Source organism: Bubalus bubalis, chromosome 23 (assembly GCF_019923935.1).
Source record: "Bubalus bubalis isolate 160015118507 breed Murrah chromosome 23, NDDB_SH_1, whole genome shotgun sequence".
Lineage (NCBI taxonomy): Eukaryota > Metazoa > Chordata > Mammalia > Artiodactyla > Bovidae > Bubalus > Bubalus bubalis.
This window is the reverse complement of record NC_059179.1, coordinates 12,622,348-12,648,746: the sequence shown is the minus strand read 5'-3', so window position 1 is coordinate 12,648,746 and position 26,399 is coordinate 12,622,348. Positions and strand designations below refer to the sequence as shown.

At 39.6% G+C, this 26,399-nt stretch overlaps 1 long non-coding RNA gene across 1 annotated transcript in view; it reads left to right on the top strand.

Moving 5' to 3' along the window:
• Positions 1–7,724, top strand: part of LOC123331419 — a 54,359-nt gene extending 46,635 nt beyond the window's left edge. The window contains exons 4-7 of the long non-coding RNA XR_006640535.1: positions 2,395–2,545; positions 2,647–2,859; positions 6,264–6,399; positions 7,451–7,724. This is a non-coding gene — a long non-coding RNA (uncharacterized LOC123331419). The remainder of the gene's footprint in view (positions 1–2,394; positions 2,546–2,646; positions 2,860–6,263; positions 6,400–7,450) is intronic.
• The last annotated feature ends 18,675 nt before the right edge of the window (positions 7,725–26,399 follow it).

The window sequence follows — 26,399 nt, the reverse complement described above, 5'->3', positions numbered from 1 at the left end:
GAATATTCAGGATTGATTTCCTTTAGTATTGACTGGTTTGATCTCTTTTCAGTCCAAGGGACTCTCAAGAGTCTTTTCCAGCAACACAGTTCAAAGGCATCAATTCTTCGGCACTCAACCTTTTTTCTTGTCCAGCTCTCACGTCCATACATGACTACTGGAAAAACCACAACTTTCACTGTACGTACCTTTGTAGGCAAAGTAGTGTCTCTGTTTTTGAATACACTGTCTAGTTTTGTCACTGTTTTTCTTCCAAGGTGTAAGCATCTTATAATTTCACGGCTGCAGTCACTGTCCACAGTGATTTTGGAGCCCAAGGAAATAAAGTCTGTCACTGTTTCCATTGTTTCCCCATCTCTTTGCCATGAAGTGATGGGACTAGATGCCAATGATCTTAGTTTTTTGAATGTTGAGTTTTAAGCCAACTTTTTCACTCTCCTCTTTCACCTTCATCAAGAGGCTCTTTAATCCTCTTCTCTTTCTGCCATAAGGGTGATGTCATCTGCATATCTGAGGTGGTTGATATTTCTCCCGGCAATCTTGATTCCAGCTTGTGCTTCATCCAGCTGGCATTTCACATGATGTACTCTGCATATGAGTTAAATAAGCAGGGTGATAATACACAGCCTTGAAGTACTCCCTCAATTTTGAACTTCAGTTTATTGCTCCATGTCTGGTTCTAACTGTTGCTTCTTGACCTGCATACAGGTTTCTCAAAAGGCAGGTAAAGTGGTCTGGTATTCCCATCTCTTTAAGTATTTTCTACAGTTTTTTGTGATCTACACAGTCAAAGGCTGTGCATAGTGAAGCAGAAGTAGATGTTTTTCTGGAAATCTCTAGCTTTTTCTATGATCCAACGGATGTTGGCAATTTGATCTCTGATTCCTCTGCCTTTTCTAAATCCAGTTTGTACACCTGGAAGTTTTTGGTTCACATACTGTTGAAGCCTAGCTTGAAAGATATTGAGCATTACTTTGCTAGCATGTGAAGTGAGTGCAATTGTGCAATATTTTAAGCATTCTTTGGCATTTCCCTTCTTTGGGATTAGAATTAAAGCTGACCTTTTCCAGTCCTGTGGGCACTGTTGAGTTTTCAAATTGCTGGCATATTGAGTGAAACACTTTCACAACATCATCTTTTACGATTTGAAATAGCTCAGCGGGAATTCCATCACCTCCACTAGCTTTGTTTGTAGTGATACTTCCTAAGGTCCACTTGACTTCACACTCCAGGGCGTCTGGGTCTGGGTGAGTGATCACACCATTGTGGTTATCTGGGTCATTAAGGTCTTTTTTGTATAGTTCTACTGGTATGAATTATTATCCTGATTTTTAAAAATGAGAGAACAAGTTAAGAGAGTTTCAAAATTTAGCTCAAACAATGGTGTTTAGATTTGAATTTAAGCCTGATCCTCAAGACCAATTACACTAAATTACTTTGCAAGTAGGTTTGCGGTAAATGTTGCGGGTGGGCAGAGGCCTTTACTTTTAACCTCTGGTCAAATGCTGGTCTATAGTCAACAAGCCTTGTGGCTACTGAAATAGTCTTAGAGGTATATGTTTGAGCAAAGATTTTCCTTGCCTGCTATGTTTCAGGTTGCATATCCTGCTGCAGTTCTAGAATAAATTGGAATAGGAGTCTTACCTGGTTCTCTCAAAGCAGGAATGGAACCAGACTCACAGGGCTCTCTTGTCCCAACTCATTCATTCATCCGTGTTCAGTCAGTATATTCAGTGCCTACTATCTATCTGCTAGGCACCTGCAACCCTTTTGTGAGCAAGATAAATAGACACCAGCTCTCATTATACTCTGATTTATATATTAGGCTCTGAAAGTTTCAGAATTGTGCTGGATTCCCAAGGAGGAATGAAATTTACCTGCTTGAAACTTTGCAGTGGAGATGGTACTGCAATGATTTGATTGTTTTTGTAGATTACAGTGATATTTCTTCTCCATTCCTCCAGTCTAAGTAAATGTCAGGAATACTGAAAAGGTTGAAACTGACATGTTTCTATCAACAAATCCATATTGGTTGGATGTAGTGGGATAAAACAGGCTTAGAAATCACCCACCTTCCAGGTACACTGCTTTGCCTGTATCATTTGTGACTTGTGTTGATGCTTTTGGTATTCATTGAATTCTTAAAGTGTCAGAACTATAAGTGCAAATGCAGGCCCCAACTCTTATTTATTTCTACCCTGAAAAGTCAGATAAATGTGTCCAAAGGTTCTCTGCTAGACAAATATTATGCTAATTTTTTTCAGTAATAGTAACAACGGTCCTCTCCCAAAACAAAACCAAACAAAAGCCCCCAGAACTGAGCTTTCTGAAATCTACCCTTCCCACAGCCCCTCAGGCAAGCAAGTAGCTGACTGTTTCTTTCTTGTCTCTGAGGCCTGGAAGAGGATGGCATTCAGCACAAAACTTCCACTCTGAGAGGAGGCTGAGATATAGTGGCTGTGCTAAGTTGCTTCAGTCGTGTCTGACTCTTTGCGACCCTGTAAAGAGTAACCCACTAGGCTCCTCCGTCCATGGTGTTCTCCAGGTGAGAATACTGGAGTGGGTTTCCATGCCCTCCTCAAGAGGATCTTCCCAACCCAGGGATTGAACCTGCATCTTTTACGTCTCCTGCATCTTTATCACTAGTGCTACTTGGGAAGCCAGAGCTGGAGTTCCTGGGTCCGGATGTTTGGCTCCCCGGCTAAGAAGCTATGTGACCTTGGCAAGTTACTTATCCTCTACCTTCGTCAATGATCTTCTCTGTAAAATGTGAATGATAAGAAGAGTACTTATCTCATTCCCGGTGAAGACTAAATGTGTTAAAACATGTAAGGCATTTAGAAAGGTGCCTGGCATACAGTGAGTATCCAAAGCTAACTATTATTGATTTTGAGGTTTATTGTGTTGTGAAACTTCTTAATGTGTCCTGCTAGACAAATACCTGTGGGTCTCTCCAACAAGTCATATACTTAGGAGTAGTCTGAGACTTCTCTGATCCTTTCACTTCCATAAACCACAGGACATCATCTGTGACAGGCTTCCATCTCTAGGGTAAAGGGGCAGATGGGCATGGGGGAAGGGAGAGAAAGGGTGTGTTGCTTTGTTTCCAATTCTAAATGGGCCATTGTTTTAAAAACTTGGGTATCTAGAATGCTTCATTGAATTAGCCTCAGTATTTGGGGAGGAAAGTGGGAACTAAAATACAAGCTAAAGTGCTATAAATTTTCTTTGTTGTACATATTGGAATCTGAGGCCATTTGTTAGCTAGAATTTTAGCTAGGATTTTAAATGTGATCCGTATAACTGGTTTAGGTAAAAGACTCACTTAAAATTCATAAGACCTTTGCACCTAGTGAAGGAAGCGGTATGTAACTGTATTTAAAGCTACTGCTCTTTCTAAATTGTGCTTTTAAATGTTCCAGAAGCAAGGCCCCAGTAAGGAACCATTTTTGCTGAGCACAGCTAAGCCAGAGAAGTCATGTGGTATAGCAGGCAACTCCTGGGCACTGGGAAGAGGACTGTTTGAATGAACCAGCAGTTTGGTTCCTCAATAAGTTTTTGGGTTGAGACACGGTAATGGCTAGAATAACTGTTTGGGGGAAACTCTTGGGGATTTCAAAAGTCTCAATTTTTCTGTTTCTTATGAAGAAAGAATATAGAACCACCAAAGGTAGCACAACCCATAGGCAAAGATAGCCGTTTTCTTTACCCATAGCGTGAATATTCAGGGAGAACTAGCTTCAGCTGAGGGTTTCCCTGGTGGCTCAGATGGTAAACAATCAGTCTGCAATGCAAGAGACCCAGGTTCGCTCCCTGGGTCAGCAAGATCCCCTGGAGAAGGGAATGGCAACCCACTCCATTATTCTTGCCTGGAGAATCCCGTGGACAGAAGAACCTGAGGGGCTATAGTCCATGGGGTCTCAAAGACACGACTGAACAACTTTCACTCATAGCCTCAGTTGAACTTTGCCAGCAGGCGGATGCAATCTGTCATAACACACAAACTGCAAATCAGAGGGAAGCCCTGGCCTCAGGTATGGACTTTTTTTCTTTTTTTTGAGAAAATTTCCCTAAGCCAAGGTTTAATTAGGTGCTGAAAGAAAGAAAATTTAGTGGCACGAGGTGCTATTCTTCACCTATCCTTGTTTCAATATCGTTTCAAAACACGGTCGGTCGTTCTTATCTGCAGAATGTCCTTATCCACTGGTTCTGCAGATAAGGAGGAAGAATGGACTGTGCTTTGCCATCTTATATCAGAAACTTGAGCATCTGTGGATCTGGGTATCCATGAGGGCCCTGGAACTAATCCCTGATGGATACCGAGGGATGACGGTACCTACTTGTCACGTGACCTTAGATAAGCTGCTTTGCTGCTCAGTGCCTTAGTGTCCTAATATGTAAAGTGACATTAATATTAGCTTCTGTGGCATGGAGTGGGGGTCTTGTGAGTGTTAAATAAATTGATACGTGACAAATACTTAGAATAGTGCCTGCTCACCCATAGTCTTTGCTTTTATTGCTATTATAATATATATTATACATTATGTTTAATAAGTATTGTTTAGATGATCAAATACATTATTTTTCTAATAGTTCCTCTGAAGAGAAAAATCATTAAGTAAAAAAAAAAAAATCATTAAGTAGTGTGGAAGCATACGTGATTTCATTTTCCCCCATTACCCATGCCAAAGGGGGACCTACTTGGTCTGGTCCACATACCCACAGCAGACTAGGTTTTTGAGAGGAACAGAGCAATCTATGTAGGACTGTTCTTCTATTTTTAAACTCATTAAGCAATGGTAAACATCTCTGACACAGAAAGAAAACTCTAAACAAATGATTGTTTTATGTATCAGCATCATGTAGTGCCACAAGTATTTGGCATGGCATTAGAAGACCATTCTAGAGTGTTATTTATGTCTACTACTTGGGATTTTAAACAAGGATCTAAACGTTAGAAATTCAGTAACACCACTGGGGATACATGAAAAGCGTACCTCTCCTGTATCTATAATAATTCTCCACTTATTGTTCCTGGAGAGACACATAGGTTGCACTGTTCCTGTCACTTCTGTCTTAAAAGAATGGTTTAAAGACGAAAATGGTAAAATAGCAGAGAAAATAGCCAAGTTGTATTTTGATAAGCAAACTGCTGAGCCATTTTTTATTTAATGGAAGCAGAGGAAGTGGGCTCTTTTCTGCTTATTTCAAGGCTTCCTTGAAGTGATCAAGCATCTTTGTTCTCACCTTCTTGTCCCAGCTGCTTGGAGATTTGGGCTCCTACTGAGAGCAGCATAACATAGGGAGAGGGAGTTCTGTTTTTCTTAGGAGAATGATGAAAGGAAAATAAGATGGTGACTCAGCTGGCCAGCAGGCGGCCCTTGCCTGGGGAACACTCGGTACCGCCCACTTTCTCCTCCACCCGGTGTTCTGGCTGAACCTGAATTAAGTCCGATGGCTGCATACAATGCGGCAGACTTGATAGAGGGGTTCTAGGCTCACCCCACCTCTCTCATTTTCTAAAATTCTTGACGTTGACTGTCCTCTGTGATTAACTCAGAAATATCAGAAACTGCATGAAGAACATGGCTACTCTAAGAAGGGACTGGAAGCATGGAATTCCTGCCCAAGGCCCCATAATGATGCAGTAGAATAGTTCACAAAGCAGTCTTTGACTTAAGAGAGAAGAGGTGTTACCTCCTAGTGATCCATTAAAATGACGGAGTTGAATGTTCCTGCCGCCACTGCAGAAGTAAAATAATCAGGGTTAAATAGGATGGAGGGAAATGTAGGGAAATAGCCAACAGTGAAGACTAGTTATCCATAGTTTGTCAGTGTAATTGCACTTATACATTCTGGAAGCCTTGCCACCGAGCCACGGGGGAGGTTACCTCCAGTCAGCCATCCTCAGCTGAACACAGAAAAGGAATTGAGCGATGATTTTCTCAGATTTCCTGAGGATAACAGAGAACACTCTAGGTGCATGAGAAAGACATTAATTTATGACATACAATGGATGCCATAGGGCAATAAAGCTTAATTCTCTCAGGTTAAGAAAGGTTCCCCACTATTCTTGGCATGGCATGTTTCAAAGATGGGGCTAGTGAAACAGACAGCCCATGGCTGGGGATGTCTCTCTGGTCAGGGTGCAGGATAGTTTTATTCATACCCTTGACTCAGGTCAGGCTTTAGAGTATATGTAATTGTGAAATGCCATTCATTCATTCACTCAACACACAACTGAATCTCTTGCCCTTTTCTAGGCCCTGTGCCAGAAGAAGGGGATGCCATGGTAAACAAGAAACAGATGAACAAAAGTAAATGATAATCTGTGCTAGGTTTTGGAGAAACTCTAAGGGACAAGGAGAGAGAAAAACAATGGATTTGGGAATGTGCATGGTAAGTCAGGAGGCAGGCATACTTCAAAGAGGGATATTCCTGAACACACAAACATTGTCTCAGCTTGGCGGATTCACCTATCTGGCAGGTGGTGGTAGCCATTTAGGCAATGTTTATGCCTTTATGCAGAGAAAAAAATGTTATCTCTCTGCTTCACAGTTCTTTTATAAACAGAAGCAATTCCCTGCTACGATGCTGGGAATCTCTGTATTGCCAGCACATGAGGGAGGGCTTAGGACATAGCAGGTATGTGACAGTGTTCGCTAACAAAAATGGAAGGGGCTTTTAGAACAGTAGGATGTTGAATCTGTGGTGTCATAGAATAAATAAGTTCCACATTTTCTCTACTTATTATTGAATTTTTGGCAATAGTAAAGTACTTTGACTTTTTTTCTTGATCTTTCTGAAATCAAAGCAACCCCAGAGAATGTAAACTCCTGAAAAAATATTGGATTTCTCTTTCATGTGAAAGGGGAAAAGACCCCTCCAGTTTCTGGTGTAGTAGATATTATGTATATGTTGATTTTGCCTGTGTTGCTTCAGTTCATGTCAGGTACTTCTGTCGTGATATGGCTTTGGATATCTGACCTTAGAATGCTTTCAAAAGCATACTACAGATTTATTCCTGTATGTATAATGAAGAACCCTGCAATAAAAAATATTTTAGAGCTTTTTTTTTTTATTAAACTACACTAAAGCTTACTTGTGACATAATTTTCTCATGTACTCCTAAAAGGACTATTAAACAATTGTTTTGACATTTCTTGAATTTATTTTAAAACAAGAAAAATTATATATTTATTAATTTGGTAAAATGATGTGTAAATAATTAAATTCTAGAATGTCCACATTTTGAGACATCAGTAGGACTTGGTGATCATGAAATTTTATGTGTCAGCTTAGTTGGCGTATGGTGTCCAGTTGTTTGGTCAAATGCTATTTTGGATACTGTTGTGAAGGTACTTGGTGGATGTGATTAGCATCCAAAATTCCAGCTGACTTTCAGTAAAAAATATTAACCTTGTAATGTGCTTTTGATTCATCCAATCAGTTGAAGACCTTAAAAAGCAGAAACTGATGTTTCAGGAAAAGAAGGAATTCTGCCTTAAGACTGGAACATAGAAATCTTGCTGAAATTTCCAGCCCACTTGCCTGCTGTATAGATTTGGAACTCAAGACTATAACATCACCTCTTGTCTGCATTTCTAGCTTGCTGGTTTGCTGGTTCAGTTTTTATTAAAACTGAAGCGCGGTGGACTAATGGTATTATATTAGGGATTTTGTTTATTTATTTTATTTTTTAAACATTTTTTTTATGTAGACCATTTTTAAAGTCTTTATTGAATGTATTACTGTATTACTTCTATTTTATGTTTTGGATTTTTGTCTGTGAGGCCTGTGAGATCTGAACTCCCTGACCAGAAATGGAACCCATGCCCCATGCATTGGAAGGTGAAGGCTTCACCATTGGTCACCAGGGAAGTCCCTATATTAGAGATTTTTAACTTATCAGCTCACATAATTGAATAAGCCAGTTCCTCAAAATGCATCTTTTCATATATATATAATAGGGTATACTGTCAGTTCAGTTCAGTTTGCTCAGTCATGTCTGACTCTTTGCGACCCCATGGACTGCAGCACGCCAGGCTTCCCTGTCCATCACCAACTCCTGGAGCTTGCTCAAGCTCATGTCCATCAAGTCAGTGATGCCATCCAACTGTCTCATCCTCTGTCGTCCTCTTCTCCTCCTGCCTTCAGTCTTTCCCAGCATCAGGGTCCTTTCCAATGAGTCAGTTCTTCACATTAGGTAACCAGAGTATTGGAGTTTCAACTTGAGCATCAGTCCTTCCAATGAATATTCATGACTGACTTCCTTTAGGATGAGCTGGTTGGATCTCCTTGAAGTCAGTCCAAGTACATCTCAAGAGTTTTCTCCAGCACCACAGTTCAAAAGCATCAATTCTTCGGCGCTTGGCTTTCTTTATAGTCCATCTCTCACATCCATACATGACTACTGGAAAAACCATAGCTTTGACTAGACGGACCTTTGTTGGCAAAGTAATGTCTCTGCTTTTTAATATGCTGTCTAGGTTGGTCATAGCTTTTCTTCCAAGGATCAAACATCTTTTAATTTCATAGCTGCAGTCACCATCTGCAGTGATTTGGGAGCCCCCAAAATGAAGTCTGTCACTATTTCCATTGTTTCCCAATCTATTTGCCATGAAGTGATGGGACCAGATGCCATGATCTTAATTTTCTGAATGTTGAGCTTTAAGCCAACTTTTTCACTCTCCTCTTTCACTTTCATCAAGAGGCTCTTTAGTTCTTCTTCACTTTCTGCCATAAGGGTGGTGTCCTCTGTGTATCTAAGGTTATTCATATTTTCCCCAGCATCTTGATTCCAGCTTTTGCTTCATCCAGCCTGGCATTTCACATGATGTACTCTGCATATAAGTTAGATAAGCAGAGTGACAATATACAGCCTTGATGTACTCCTTTCCCAGTTTGGAACCATATAAATGATATATAGGTGTATACCACATATAGGATACATATGATTTTGTGTATATGTATCTCCTATGGTAGGGATCTAACAGAAGCAGAAGATATTAAGAAGAGATGGCAAGAATACACAGAAGAACTGTACAAAAAAGATCTTCACGACCCAGATAATCATGATGGTGGCATCACTCACCTAGAGCCAGACATCCTGGAATGGGAAGTCAAGTGGGGCTTAGGAAGCATCACTATGAACAAAGCTAGTGGAGGTGATGGAATTCCAGTTGAGCTATTTCAAATCCTGAAAGATGATGCTGTGAAAGTGCTGCACTCAATATGCCAGCAAATTTGGAAAACTCAGAAGTGGCCACAGGACTGGAAAAGGTCAGTTTTCATTCCAATCTCAAAGAAAGGAAATGCCAAAGAATGCTCAAACAACTGCACAATTGCACTCATCTCACACACTAGTAAAGTAATGCTCAAAATTCTCCAAGCCAGGCTTCAGCAATACGTGAATCGCGAACTTCCAGATGTTCAAGCTGGTTTTAGAAAAGGCAGAGGAACCAGAAATCAAATTGCCAACATCTGCTGGATCATGGAAAAAGGAAGAGAGTTCCAGAAAACATCTATTTCAGCTTTATTGACTATGCCAAAGCCTTTGACTGTGTGGATCACAATAAACTGGAAAATTCTGAAAGTGATGAGAATACCAGACCACCTGACCTGCCTCTTGAGAAACCTATATGCAGGTCAGGAAGCAACAGTTAGAACTGTTGCCATCCAACTGGACATGGAGCAACAGGCTGGTTCCAAATAGGAAAAGGAGTACGTCAAGGCTGTATACTGTCACCCTGCTTATTTAACTTCTATGCAGAGTACATCATGAGAAACACTGGGCTGGAGGAAGCACAAGCTGGAATCAAGATTGCCAGGAGAAATATCAATAACCTCAGATATGCAGATGACACCACCCTTATGGCAGAAAGTGAAGAGGAACTCAAAAGCCTCTTGATGAAAGTGAAAGTGGAGAGTGAAAAAGTTGGCTTAAAGCTCAACATTCAGAAAATGAAGATCATGGCATCCGGTCCCATCACTTCATGGGAAATAGATGGGGAAACAGTGGAAACAGTGTCAGGCTTTATTTTTCTGGGCTCCAAAATCACTGCAGATGGTGACTGCAGCCATGAAATTAAAAGACGCTTACTCCTTGGAAGGAAAGTTATGACCAACCTAGATAGCATATTCAAAAGCAGAGACATTACTTTTCCAACAAAGGTTCGTCTAGTCAAGGCTATGGTTTTTCCAGTGTTCATGTATGGATGTGAGAGTTGGACTGTGAAGAAGGCTGAGTGCCCAAGAATTGATGCTTTTGAACTGTGGTGTTAGAGAAGACTCTTGAGAGTCCCTTGGGCTGCAAGGAGATCCAACCAGTCCATTCTGAAGGAGATCAGCCCTGGGATTTCTTTGGAAGGACTGATGCTAAAACTGAAACTCCACTACTTTGGCTACCTCATGCGAAGTATTGACTCATTAGAAAAGACTCTGATGCCTGGAGGGATTGGGGGAAGGAGGAGAAGGGGACGGCAGAGGATGAGATGGCTGGATGGCATCACTGACTCGATGGACGTGAGTCTGAGTGAACTCCGGGAGTTGGTGATGGACAGGGAGGCCTGGCGTGCTGCGATTCATGGGGTCACAGAGTTGGACATGACTGAGCGACTGAAAGGAACTGAACTGAACTGATATATCGGAGAAGGCAATGGCACCCCACTCCAGTACTCTTGCCTGGATAATCCCATGGACGGAGGAGCCTGATAGGCTGCAGTCCATGGGGTTGCTAAGAGTCGGACATGACTGAAGCGACTTAGCAGCAGCAGCAGCAGCATATGTATATATATAGATAATTCTGCTTCTCAGGAGAACTCTGAGTGCTGTAGACTATTTGGTTTAACTGGTTCTTCTTTCATACAGTCTATTTGGACTTGGGTAAAACTAGTAACAGTTTCTAGATTTCTACTGCTCTGATGAGAGACCAGAGAGATTTGAAAGGAAGCCAAGGCAGTGTCCTACTCTTTAATCTGCCCTCCCAAAAAGAAAAGAGCTTTTGGCATTGGGGAGAGGAACACTGAGCACATCCATTTATTTGATTTATTTTGTTGTCTATTTGGCAAAACAGAAAAATATGGATAAGATTTTGAATCTTCATATACCATCATATTAATCTGGTAGGTAATCTGTGAGTCATGAGCCTGTCTTGGGGGGAGAAACAGGGCTTCATGAAATATCAGTGCCCCTCTTCTCTATAACAGGAGGGTCAAGGAGCACAGCAGCATTCGTCTCATGACAGGATTTTTATCACCTCTAATACATAATATGACATGATGGGAAGGGGGAAACGAAAAGATACAGTGGATATAGGGCTAGAGTCACAGATTCAAATATTTTGTAGCTAAGATTGACTTGAGATTTTTCTTGGTATTGAATTGCCTTTTCTTGGTTTGGGGTATTGGTACTTGAGGTGACTCACTTTATTCTATCATCCCAACTTGTGTCTAATAGAACCAGCCAAATACCTGGAGATTCCAAAGGCTGATACCCCGCTGGTTACAGGTATCATTGGTTGTGTATGTTACTGTCCATAATTTTACTCACCAGTGGGAATAAAATAGCTCCTAAATAGCTAGAGCCAAGATGCAGAAGTAGAGTTTCTCTTTCTTCCCCGTCCTCTCCTCTTCAATTTCAAGTGTTCCCACCCTGGATCTTCCACCTTTCAGCAGCATTTGTTCTTTCCTTGTACCATGCTCCATCAACCTGGATGGAAGGGCTAGATGTATACCATCTCTTTTTTTTTTTCCTTAGGATCTCCTTTGCATTCCCCTTTGACCCAGACCAACTTTACTCACATTTCTAATAACATACATCTTACCAACTTCTTGTGACTTAGTTTTTCTTGTATTTACACAAGCTCTGGGCTTCCCAGGCAGCTCTGGTGGTAAAGAACCTGCCTGCAAATGCAGGAGACATTACAGACACAGGTTCTATCCCTGGGTCAGGAAGACCCCCTGGAGGAGGGCATGGTAATCCAGTCTAGTATTCTTGCCTGGAGAATCCCATGGACAGAGGAACCTGGCGGGCTACAGTCCATAGGGTAGAAAAGAATTGGACACAACTGAAGCAACTTAGCACGCACGCAAGCTTTAAACAGACCTTGCAATTATGATCTCTGAAAGGCTGGGTTGAGGAAGGATAGTATAATTCAGAATATGGAGTTTGGTTACAATTTTACAGAATGTAAATGGGGTTACATGTCTTTCCCAGGACATACAACATCTATTACTTAAACTTGTACCTGGGCACTAGCTCCTAACTTGACTGCTGACATCAGCACAAAGAATATGATACTTTATTATTCTAGAGTACGAAAGATTCCTTGAGTAGTTTCTCCCTGATCCTTGGGGTAAAATGATTTATAGATAAGAATGATTAATAGAACTGAAGTGACTCTTAAGAAGTCTAATTGACCTCACTGCTTCCAGGTGGTCATTGCTAGACCAGCAATGACAAAACCACTTTAGACTCACATAAGCAGTCTAATTAACTGCAGGGGACTGCCTGAAAGCCTATGTTGATAGGAATTGTATGATCAAATCCAGACTCTGAATTTTCCATAATTGATATGTGATATCTGATATGGATAAGTGATAGAAAAGTGCTGACACTCCTGACTCATAGATTCCATTCCTGGTTAAAATCAACAGAGCTGGAGAATTACTCCCTTCAGTTTAAAATGACTTCACACAGTGAGACAGGGTTTCTGGTGAGCAAAGGCAAAGGGAAATTCATCTTGCTACAGAGGAAAGAGGAGGTTGACAGCCATATTTTGTGAGTGTGATAACTTTTCTGAAAATGTGCTAAAATAGAATAATACTCTTAAGATGATTATCTGGACTGTGAGAGAAACTTTAAAGGCTAATAGAATGGCCTTGCTTGTTTTCCTAGCTCATAAGGACATGCTACCGAGAGTCAAAGTGTGAAGTCGATGAAAATTGGCCTTCTTCACAGCTAAGTAAAGATGATGTTTCCATGGTCAGAAAATACTCTTACATTGGACTTTCAGTGCTCTAAATTTAAACATATAAATTAAAAAATACTGTTTTGCCAAACTGTGTGAAATAGTGCATTTTCCCTTTAATGGAAAATCCATTCCCACATAAAAACAGAACTTGCTGTTCTTGGTTCAGATAGCTTCAGAGAAACTTTTTTTTTTTTGGTCATCTTCTTCTAAAATGTGGGCACCCTAGACTTAGCTAAGAAATAAACAGAAACCACAATACATTTCTTTCAGAGATGTTAGCTGCAAATAGGATTATGTTGTGGCTAAGGCCCAACAAAAAACATCTAAAGGGCTAATGAAGTCTTTGTAGATGCAGGCTAATAGACTTACAACCCCCTTCATAATATGTGCAGTGACAGCAATAATACAACCACTCTTTGAATAATAAGCCATCATTTATTATTATATACCTGCTCGTCTCCTGATTTGCTTCTTTCCTTTCTTCCTCTTGCTTCCCCTCTTCTTGTTTCACATATATTGAGTTCCTATTATGTTCCAGGAACTCTGTAAAGCTCAGGTTATGATGGCATTGGGTTTCTGAATAGACAAGGATTCTGGCTTCACAGAATTTACACTCTAATGTAAATTTATACTCTAGTGGGAAAATCTGGGTATGCATTATTAACAATGATGTGTTGTGTCAGGATGGATTGAATTGTTTATCTGTATCCTTTTGGTGGACAAAGGGGAAATTTGGGGACTAGAAGAGAGTGATTTCAATATTTTCCTATTTATTGCTCACTAATACTAATATGAGGAAGGGCTTCCCCAGTGACTCAGTGGTAAAAAATCCTCCTGCAATACAGGAGCCACGGGAGAGGTGGGTTCGATCCCTGGGTCAGGAAGGTCCCCTGGAGAAGGGCATGGCAACGCACTCCAGTATTCTTGCTTAGAGAATCCCATGGAGAGAGGAGCCTGGTGGAATATAGTCCATAGGGTTTGCAAAGAGTTGGACATGACTGAAATGACTTAGCATGCATGCACGCTGTATGAGGAAGGCAGAGACAAATGTATCTTTACTATGAAATAACCTAGATGCTATTTTACAAAGAATTGGATTAAGTTCATATTAATAGGAAAAGTCAAACTTTAAAAAAGGATATAGGTCAGATATATTGATCTTTAGAAAGAATTACTTTTATTGTGGTAGGTCCTGTCCTGTCACCTTGATTCTGATTCACCTGATTACAGCAGGGCTTGATTCTGCTGTAATGTGGGAACTGCCAAAGAGTGGCTCCAAACTTGCTCACTTTCTCTCTAATCCCTACTTATAGGTCTCTCTTGACTTCAAGGGGGTGGTTGAAGGTAATGAACAGTATTGTGCTGGGAGGAGGGCATGCATGGTCAGTTGCAACTCTTTGTGATCCCCAAGGAATGTGTAGCCCACCAGGCTCTTCTGTTCATGGAATTTTCCAGGCAAGAATACTGGAGTGGGTTGCTATTTTTTTTTTCTCCAGAGTGTCTTCCTGACCCAAGAATTTAACCCAAGTCTCCTACATCTCCTGCATTGGCAGGCAGATTCTTTACCACTGCCTTACCTGCTATTGAATGTTAGTTGTTAGTTCAATAATTTTAATAAACTAATTAGTCTATCATTAATCTAGCTATTGGTTAAAGTATTTTAATCAAAATTGCATACTTATTTGGTTTTCAGAGCTGTATCTTAGTTTAAAAAACAAGAAGGACTATTATAAAATTGAAGATGAACAATCAAAGCCCTAAGTTTCTTTAAGAAAGAGGTGGTTGTGATGATGAAACAATAAATACTTTTTGGATTATTCCAATTTAAGAATATCCAGCTATCTCGACATAGAACCTGTGGCTTCTAACTTTTATTCCATGGACTTTTGTAAACAGAGATTTTTAAGTAATGCCACAGTGAAAATAAATAAAAGAATAATCTAGGTATTATACCAGAATCAGAAATATACTTAATAGTTAGAGGTTTTCTGATAAAGAATAAAAAAATCTTGTAGTAAAATATTTTTACCAAAATTTATACCAAAAATATAAGATGAAACATACAATTTTGATCTTAATAAATTAAGATTATTTATCTCTAACATCTTTGTTACTTCATAAGGTAAAATATTTATTTTTATTGGGGATGGTCTTGATCACTGCCTCCTGTACAACGTCATGAACCTCCATACATAGTTCTTCAGGCACTCTGTCTGTCAGATCTAATCCCTTGAATCTATTTCTCACTTCCACTGTATAATCATAAGCGATTTGATTTAGGTCACACCTGAATGGTCTAGTGGTTTCCCCTGCTTTCTCCAATTTAAGTCTGAATTTTTCAATAAGGAGTTCATGATCAGAGCCACAGTCAGCTCCTAGTCTTGTTTTTTCTGACTCTATAGAGCTTCTCCATCTTTGGCTGCAAAGAATATAATCAATCTGATTTCGGTATTGATCATATGTTGATGTCCATGTGTAGAGTCTTCTCTTGTGTTGTTGGAAGAGGGTGTTTGTTATGACCAGTACGTTCTCTTGGCAAAACTCTATTAGCCTTTGCCCTGCTTCATTCTGTACTCCAAGGCCAAATTTTTCTATTACTCCAGGTATCTCTTCCTATTTTTGCATTCCAGTCATCTATAATGAAAAGGACATCTTTTTTGGGTGTTAGTTCTAGAAGGTCTTGTAGGTCTTCATAGAACTGTTTAACTTCAGCTTCTTCAGCATTACTGGTGGAGAAGGCAATGGCACCCCACTCCAGTACTCTTGCCTGGAAAATCCCATGGACGGAGGAGCCTGGTAGGCTGCAGTCCATGGGGTCGCTAGGAGTCGGACATGACTGAGCGACTTCACTTTCACTTTTGACTTTCATGCATTGGAGAAGGAAATGGCAACCCACTCCAGTGTTCTTGCCTGGAGAATCCCAGGGACAGGGGAGCCTGGTGGGCTGCCATCTGTGGGGTTGCACAGAGTCGGACACGACTGAAGCGACTTAGCAGTAGCAGCAGCAGCATTACTGCTTGGGGCATAGACTTTGATTACCGTGTCACTGAATGGTTTGCCTTGGAAATGAACAGAGATCATTATGCCGTTCTTGAGATTGGATCCAAGAACTGCATTTTGGACTCTCTTGTCGGCTATGAGGGCTACCCATTTTTTTCTAAGGGATTCTTGCCCACAGTAGTAGGTAAAATGGTCATCTGAATTAATATTGCCCATTCCAGTCCATTTTAGTCCACTGATTCCTAAAATGTCAATGTTCACTCTTACCATCTCCTGTTTGACCACTTCCAATTTACCTTGATTCACTTCCAGTTTACCTTGATTTTTCCAGTAGTCATGTATGGATGTGAGAGTTGGACTATAAAGAAAGCTGAGCACTGAAGAATTGATGCTTTTAACTGTAGTGTTGGAGAAGACTCTTGAGAGTCCCTTGAACTGCAAGGAAATCAAATCAGCCAATCCTAAAGGAAAATCAGTCCTGAATATTCATTGGAAAGACTGATGCTGAAGCTGAAACTCCAATATTTTGGTCACCTGATGTGAAAAACTGATTCATTGGAAAAGGCCCTGATGCTGGAGAAGATTGAAGGAGGAGAAGGGGACGACAGAGGATGAGATGGTTGGATGGCATCACCAACTCAATGGACATGAGTTTGAGCAAGTTCTGGGAGTTGGTGATGGACAGAGAAGCCTGGTGTGCTGCAGTCCATGGGGTTGCAAAGAGTTGGACACGACTGAGTGACTGAAGTGAACTGAACTGAAGGTAAAATATGATGAACATTTCTAATGTCATTTGACATATCAGAGGGACTTTTTTTTCTAAGTACGTTCATTCAATCATAGATGATGTCATATAAAGCACCTCTCTGAATGTGTTCAGTGAACTACTTTTATTCAATTACCATGGTCAAGTGAGTAATGGTGTTTGGTGGGCAGGAGTGGGGTGAGAGTGGGAAATGCTGCTTTCAAATGAAGGCTCTTCAGTAGTCTTACTGACTTCTAGTTTCTTAAGTGTGCAGCAGTGGAATTAGAGGAAGCCTAGAGAAAGCAAACAAACAAAAATTTTAATCATGCAGCTATTTGAAACAGCAACATAGAGGAGTGAAACCAGCCTTGGATGGGGCCCATTGGTGGAGAAATTGAATCAAACAGCATTTACCTGTGATTAGTCTGTCCATACCCTCTTATGACTAATGAATCCCAGTTAGAGGGCATTCCCCATAGAAAGTTGCAGAGAAAGATTGTGCAGCAAAGTAGGCCAGGGCCCTGGAAGCATAAATATTGGAGTTAAAGTCTATGCTTCTTGTGCTCTCGACCTGCATCTCACCACCTCGAGTTAGAGTTGGGAAGGGTGATCTCTTAATTCTTTCATTCTATACCTTTCCTTGGAACAATGCAATCCACTGAAAATAAACAAATGCATCTTTTAAGATCCATTTTACTAATAAGATTAAAATTTGAACTTAAGTTATAAATTAATTTATATATATATATATATATATATATATATATATATATTACTTTAAAATTCACCTGGATTTTCTTTCCTGTTCTTCTTTCTTGATTCTATTCCCTGACACATGAAATTCCAATATGATCAGATCAGATCAGATCAGTCGCTCAGTCGTGTCCGACTCTTTGCGACCTTATGAATTGCAGCATGCCAGGCCTCCCTGTCCATCACCAACTCCCGGAGTTCACTGAGACTCAATCCATCAAGTCAGTGATGCCATCCAGCCATCTCATCCTCTGTTGTCCCCTTCTCCTCTTGCCCCCAATCCCTCCCAGCATCAGAGTCTTTTCCAATGAGTCAACTCTTCGCATGAGGTGGCCAAAGTACCGGAGTTTCAGCTTTAGCATCAGTCCTTCCAAAGAAATCCCAGGGCTGATCTCCTTCAGAATGGACTGGTTGGATCTCCTTGCAGCCCAAGGGACTCGCAAGAGTCTTCTCCAACACCACAGTTCAAAAGCATCAATTCTTCGGCGCTCAGCCTTCTTCACAGTCCAACTCTCACATCCATACATGACCACAGGAAAAACCATAGCCTTGGCTAGACGAAACTTTGTTGGCAAAGTAATGTCTCTGCTTTTGAATATGCTATCTAGGTTGGTCATAACTTTCCTTCCAAGGAGTAAGCATCTTTTAATTTCATGGCTAACCTTATATATATCTTCCCATGCTTAAGTATCTCTCTCTTGCATGTTTGTTTTCATCATTGTTTTAGAAAATGAGATATTATACCCACTTCAGTGCATTTGGATTTTATCAATCAATATTTCCTATGGAAATTTCTCTAGGATAATTGGTCTTTAGGTATAGAGACATATATCAAGAATAACATTTTCTTTTTTCTTTTTTAATGCTTATATTCATTGTTTTTTTTTTTTACTTACTAAATTTTCTAGATGCCTCACAGAAATAATAAAGAATGTTGGTATTATGTATCATTCCCTCTGTAATACTGATTAAATACTCTATGACAATAAGATATGATATAAATGCTTTGGTGTGTCATCACATTCTGTTTGCAAATATTTATTTTTAGTTTTGGCATCTATGTTCACAAGGAGAATTGGTTTATTATTCACTTAAAAGATGTTTATTGAGTACCTGCTTTATGTCATGTATCAGTCTGGGTACAAAGGCTATAGTATTTATGCATAAGCATCCCTGTCCTTACTGAGTTTACATCCGGGAGAAAGTGTTCTTTCTCTTCTTCCCCCTCCTCCTCTTTTTCTTCTTCTTTTTTGGTTAGTACTTTTATCATATTTGATATTACAATGATTTTATCTTCTAAAATTTAACTGAAGAAACTTTCACCCTCCTGCTAGGAATGGAATAGATTAAATATTTGTCTGTTCTTTCAAAGATAGCAAAACATGGCTATGAACCCAGCTGGTATTGATGCCTTTTTTGAAGGTGGGCTTCTAATTGCCTTCCCAATTTTATGATGATTGGAATATTTGAGTTTTCCATTTCTTCTTAGGTCAATTTAAGGAATTTGTGTTTTCAGGAAAAACATTTTCAAATCTGTTTTGAATGCATCTTAAAAATATGTATGTGATATATTCTCTTGTAATTCTTGTAAGTTCTCCTACATCTGTAGTTATACTTCTTTTCTCAACTCTAATGTTGCTCTATTTTGCTCTCATTTTTTCTTATTCAAGTGCCTGATTAAAAAATTATCTATTTTTTTTCTTCCAAAGAACCAGTTCATGGATTTCTTTGTCTATTTTTAATCCTTTCTATTCTTTGTTTTCTATTTCATTAGTATCAGTTTTTATCTTTATTCTCTCTTCATTGCTTCTTGGTTCATTTTATGGTTCTTTATCCCCCAACTTCTCAAGATTAGTACAAAGCCCCTTTGCACTATTCTTCCTTGCTCATTCTTCTTTAATAATAAAGGTATTTCAAGGTATAATATTTCTATGAAATAGAGTTTTCCCTTTATCCCATAGATTTCTGGGAAAAAAAAAAGGTTCTCTTTTTGCTTTCTAAGTGATTCTGATTTCCCTTTCATTGTACTTTTTTGATCTAAGACTTATTAGAAATATGTTTCTAAATTTTTTCAGTGGTAATTCTTGTCACTTATTTCAAGTTTCATTGATATATATATGATCAAAAGATATAGTTTGTAAAAATCTTTACTTTTGGAATCAGTTAAGTTTTTGAGTTGAGTACATGATTAACTTTTCAAAATGTTCAGTGGATATACAAGAAAAATTATATTCTCTATTTGAAAGTAAATGTTCATGTAGAGACTCAGTGGGGTGCTGATAAACGTTTAATAGCCAAATTTCTAGATGTGATTTTTAGCAATTATAGCATTTCTGTTTTCCATGGTGTATATGCACCTGTCATGATCTATTTCTAGTTACTAATATGACAACACTGAATATGGAGATGGGATGAGATACTCACAATTGGCTTCCAGAAACTAGTATACACTAGTTCATCTATTGATTTAATTAGCTATTAAATCAAGCTTATTTACTGTATTATTAAATTCTTCTCTAACCTTAACTTACTTTTGACCACTAGGTTCTGAAAGAGTTGTATTGAAATCCCCTATTTCAATGGCATTTTTCAAGTTTTCCTTGTGTATCTAATAGTTTTTGATCCACATATTTAGTTGCCATTTTTTGGTACATATCAGTTCAGTTTAGTTCAGTTCAGTTGCTCAGTCGTGTCTGTCTGACTCTTTGTGACCCATGAACTGCAGCATACAAGGCTTCTTTGTCCATCACCAACTCCTGGAGCACTAAATTCCTTAATTAAGTTTTTTACCACCACATAATGATGCTTTCAGAGAAGGGAATGGCAACCCACTCCAGTATTCTTGCCTAGAGAATCCTGTGGACAGAGGAGCCTGGTGGGCTGCTGTCCATAGGGTCGTACAGAGTCGGACATGACTGAAGCGACTTAGCATGCATTGGAGAAGGAAATGGCAACCCACTGCAGTATTCTTGCCTGGAGAATCCCAGGGATAGAGGAGCCTGGTAGGCTGCCATCTATGGGGTTGCACAGAGTTGGACACGACTAAAGTGACTTAGCAGCAGCAATGATGCTTTCAATCCTATATAATATTTTAACCTTAAATTCCACCTTATATGATATTAATGTTGCCATATCTGTTTTCCTTTTGTTTGCATTTGTCTGATATCTCCTTGCTGATCCTTTTATTTTCCATCTTTATCACATCAACTTAAATACAAGTTTGCAAATAGCAAAATGTATACAACCTAATCCAACAGTCTTTATATTTTAGTAGATTTCAGTCTATGAATGATTTCAGTCATTCATTCAATGTAATAATTTTATTTCTTCAATCATTGCATTTCATTACTCTTTCTTTTTTTATGTTTAAAAATTAATTTATTTTAATTGGAGGATAATTACTTTACAATATTGTGATTTTTTTTTTGCATACATCAACATGAATCGGCCACAGGTATACCTGGATCCAACCCATTCTGAACACCCCTCCCATGTCCCTCCCCACGTGGCATACCCAGGAGCCTACTCCTTTTCTTGTTTCTTCTGTTTCCTTTCTTTTAACCTAGCTGGTTTAAGTTGATATTCATTCTTTTTCTTTCCCCTTGTTAAATGATCATCTTCCACCAGATGAATAAACCCAACTATTTCCCTGACTTGGGTACACTTACGGTCTGATGCTCTGTTTCTCCAGTTCTCCCTGCCCTACAGGATGAGACCATTAAAATACTTTCACTTCTCTCACCTTTCTTTCCCCTCTTGCTACCATTAAACTTTTGGAATGTTTTCATTTTTTTCCCCAAGACAAATGCCTAGATTTTGCTATTACAATTTAAATATCTTATAGAGTTTTCCTTCTAGGAATTTACCCTTCTAGGGCCTAGAACTAGGTTTCAGTCTGCTCTTAGCTGTAGATTTGATTCTAGTGTTAACTTCCAGTATTGTAAATGTTAGTCTGAGTTTTTTCTTCCTGTGTAGGTAGTTGTTGTTGTTTGCTTGGTAGCTTGTAAGGATTTTCTCTTTATCCTAAAGAGATCAAATATTTTATTATGGCATGCCTCAGTATCTTCCCCCCCAACCCCCACCCCTTATTCCTGGCCTTGAAATCAGAGAGCTTTTTTAATCTACAGACCCAAGTTGTTTATTATGTCAGAAACATTTTCTGCTTTAACTAAATACTACCTCCACTCATCATATATCCCTTTATCATGCTAAAATATCTGCTATTCATATATTAGGACTCCTGGATATAGGCTCTAAGTCTCTATACTTTTTCCTTTGGTGTTTGAAATATTTCTTGTAGGTCATTTCCTAGGTTGCTAATTCAGGTTTCAATAATGATCCCCTATAAAAAAATAAAATGCTGCTTTTGTTTGATAAAATTTCTCCTTTAAATTTATCCAGACTTCCCAAAAGCATAGATAGATTTTGAAGTCACAGAAGCCAGGTGTTGGAATCCTCCTTTGTCTCTTACTAGCTTGTGACCTTGAACAAAGTACTTATTCTCTTAAAGCTCAGTTTTCTTATCTATGGGGAAAGAACTGATATCACCCACTTAATTATAATCATGATTTCAAGATAGGAAATAAACTTTGCAGTTTATAGGAAATACTTTTAGCAAGGTATTGGGTACCTAAAGAATATTTCATAACTATTTTAGTGTATCATTTGATTAAGGATCCATATTAACAAAAGTAAAATTGAACCCTGTAGGAGGAAACCATTAGGCTTTTTTCAACATTGATTACGCGTTCTTATGCAATTTTTGGTGGCTTTTCCACAAAACACTTTTAAGCTTTGCTAATAGAATTATAATGTCTCACATTCATATAGCAATTGACAGTTTATCTATAACCCTGTGATTGAAAACAGTTATTATTATGATAATGATGCTGCTGAGTGAAATGATTTTCCAAAGATTACCTGGCTAACAGGTAGTGTAGACTGCATTTATTCTCTGATCTGAAAACATTTCTCCTGTTGAGAGTCAGTGCCACAGATATCAATAACTGAATTTTAAAAAATTTAATCATCAGTTTCTGGTTGAATTTTATTCGTTCAGTTATGTATACAATGATTAGTAATTCATTCATTCTATGTACCATACATCATTTTGATTGCTAAGGAGAAAACGGTGAGCAAAAACAGATGTAGTTTCCCCTTTCATGAAGCTTACAGTCTAATGAGAGAGATATATATTAATCTAAATTCATATGTGTGTGTGGTGCATGCTCAGTCGTGTCCAACTCTTTGCAACTCCATGGACTGTATATAGCCCACCAGGCTCCTCTGTCCATAAGATTATCTCAGCAAAATACTGGAGTGGGGTGTAATTTCCTCTTCCAAGGGATCATCCCAATCCAGGGATCAAACTTGTGTCTCCTGCAGCTCCTGCATTGACAAGCAAATTCTTTACCACTGAGCCACCTTATACATACATATAAAGTTACCACTGAGAAGTACATATGACTAGGAGCTTTTACATTGTCAGGAAGGTTAAAAAGGGCTCCCTGAGGGAATGATGGTAAGGTGAGGTCTTAAGAAAGAGTTCTGTTGGCCAGGCAAAGGAGGGTTAAGTGGGGAGAGGAGCCTTCAGTATAGAGGGAATAGCATACATAAAGACCCCGTGTTGAGAGCAAGCCTTTCAGATGAGAGATTGAACTCGGTGACACTGGAACCAAGGTGAATGGGGAATGTGTGAGGGGAGGCTGCAGAGGGAAGTGGGGACTGGAAGAAGCAGGATTCTGAGAGGCATGTTAAATATTTTTGTCTTTGCCTTAGATTAATAGGATGCCAGCTAGAGTGTTAAGGGAGTGTGTGTGTGTGTGTGTGTGTGTGTGTGTGTGTGTGTGCGTGTGCTGGTTGATACACATCTCTCTGGCTAAAGTGGAGAGAAGAGATTAGAAGAAGGCCAGAGTAGACAGGTAAATCAGCCACCTGTTTGGTTTGAAGAAGTTCAGATGGGGGAAAATGGTGACTTGAAGTAGGAGGTGGCAATGAAGACAGAGAGAAAGGGATGAATCTGTGAAGTAATTAGGAGGCCAAAGCAATTGGACCTGATGATAAATTATATAGAGAGGCTGAAGTAGAGAAGCTTGAGATGAGATCTAAATCTTTACCCTAAATAGCTAGGTGGATAATAGGTGCACTTGTTGTTTTAAGGAGTTCTGAGAGAAGACTGGATTTGGGGGGATTAAGATTATGAATTTGGATGAGTATATTCAATCTGACACCATATGGAGATGAGAGTTGCAGTTGACTACATATGTCAGATGCTCAAGGAGTAGTCTGGACTGGAGATAAAACATGAGTCATCTACTGTAGATCATTATTGATGTTGTGGGTGTAGCTGGAGTGATGAATAAGATTCTATCTCTTTTACTTTCTGAGACATTTATTTCTGGAACTCTTTTTGACTACTTTATTTAGGAGATTTAGGAGCAGGAGCCAGCATGACACCCTAAATCACCAGGATTATCTGCATCTCTACAGACACTGATAGAGAGTGCCTAAGAGCCAGTCTTCACTGACGCTAGCAATGTAGAACTGTGAGGTAAGGAAATCAGGTAGACCAGATGGCCCAGTCCTATTGTGCTGAGGATACATGCTTAGATACTATATTGTAAAAAGCAGGGAATAGGAGAACATTAAATTTGAAGAAAGAGGAAAAAACTGCTGAAAGGGAATTTGAGTCGACTATTTGCTCAAGTAAAAAGCTGTTACACTGAAGGAGGCTTTTCAAAACTTAAGACTAAGTAACCTTGAAGTGTCATATTTCTTTTTCCACCATTGGTGGCAATGAGAGCCCCATAAAGATGTTACAAAAAGGACTTTGTTTTGTTTTTGTTGCACTTGTGAATGGTGCTATGTATATCAATGCCCTGCCACACCATAATTTAAAATGTCTGACCCATGAGCTTGTTATGGACCTCACCGGGTCTTATAGTTTCACAGAGCTGGTTAGTGGCAGAGCTGGAGGAAAACCAAGCTCTTGCTACCATGTTTCTTCTCAAGAACTATGATTATATAAAGCTTGTATTTTTTTTACAATTTATTCTCCTGGGCATTTTATATCCATCTCATATAGTAATTCAGCCATATGAATACTTGTTTTGATCTATGGTTTAACTTTTGTGTCTATGCAGCAGCAGCCAGTAATTGGATTGGAGATATATATGTGTGTGTGTGTGTGTGTTTCCCAGGTGGTGCTAGTGGTAAAGAACCCACCTGCCAATACAGAAGACATAAGAGATGTGGATTCAATCCCTGGGTCAGGAAGATCCCCTGCAGGAGGGCATGGCAACCCATTCCAGTATTCTTGCCTGGGAAATCTCATGGACAGAGGAGCCTGGTGGGCTATGGTCCACATGGTTGCAAAGAATCAGATATGACTGAAGTGACTTTGCACACACACACACGTGTGTGTGTGTGTGTATATATATTAGATATTATATAATGTCATATCAGATATATAATTTATATATTATAAATAATATAATTTATATAATGCATGTGTTTATGTTTAATACTATGTACTACATAGTATCTCTCTCTGTATATATATTTTGGATTTGGTAGCCATGAATCCAGAAGTGATAGCTGGGCTATTCAGTCAGCAGTTTCTACCATTTAATAGCAGCAAAATCCAGAAGGGTAGGTAATCGCTGCTGCATTTAGATTGCAAACATAAGAGAGCAAAAGCCTGATTGTAGAGGATCACTGTCTCCACTCCTCGCCTTGTGCAAAGGGACTTACTAGGAAATGAAGAGCTTCAAGAGCTCTGGCCTTGCAACATAAATCCCTAAGTTAGTTGTAACCTTTACTCTTCGAGTGTGCATCCAGCTTGCCCATCCACGTGCACCTGGAGCACCCACTGCATGACCTTTTAGCAGACTCTGGGGGCTGGTTCAAAGAATAACAATCCAGCCCAGCCTCAGCCAGCTGTCTGCACCTGACTCAGCTCTCCTCTGATTGATCATGAAATCCTGGAGAAGCAGAAGCCTGATATTGAGATTCTTATTCCAGATCATGCAGCCAGTGACTTGGGACATGTTTTACACTGAGGGTTATACTCTAGCCATGGTCCATGCTGCCTCTCATGGGGCAGTGATTAAAAACCAGGGCCTTGAGTCAGACAGTCTTAGATTCAAACCTTCTACTTCCAAGCTGGTTGGAAAACCTAATTAGCCTACTTGAACTTCAGTTTGCTTGTCTGGAAATAAGAGATGATAATGCTTGTATCATGGAGATACTGTGAGGAATAAATGCGATGGCAGAGCCATGCAACTATATCTAATGCTTATCCAGTGCTAATGTCTGGAATTTTCTGAAATAGGCATTGCATACTGAGGAAGCTTCTACCTGCAACTCGGGTGGGGCATGGTGGTAGACATCATTGCTCTGGATGTTTGTTCAGGTCCTCTTTTCTGAGAACTGTGCAACCTATTCTAATGCAAGAAACCATTTACCTCAGAGAGGCTGTGTAATAATTCCGGCGAGGGTGCTCATGCCCCATGTAGGAAACACTGGTAAATAGTCTCCCTGCCCCGTCATAGAAAACAGTCCCATGAGGCTTTCTTCTAATTGTTGGAGATATTATTCTTCTAAAGCAGAACCAAACCCTGGCTTGGCCTCAGAACCCTAAGGAGATTGTGTGTGTGTTAGTCGCTCAGTCATGTCTGACTATTTGCAATGGCAAGGACTGTATCCCACCAGGCTTCTCTGTTGTGGGTTCTTCCAGGCAAGAATACTGGAGTGTATTGCCATTCCCTTCTCCAGGGTATCCTCCTGACCCAGGGATCGAACCCAGGTCTCCCACATTGCAGGCAGATTTTTTTACCCTCTGAGCCACCAGGGAAGGTGGCTGGGTTGGCCAAAAATTTCCTTCAGACTTTCCATAACACCTTACAGAAAAACCCTAATGAACTTTTG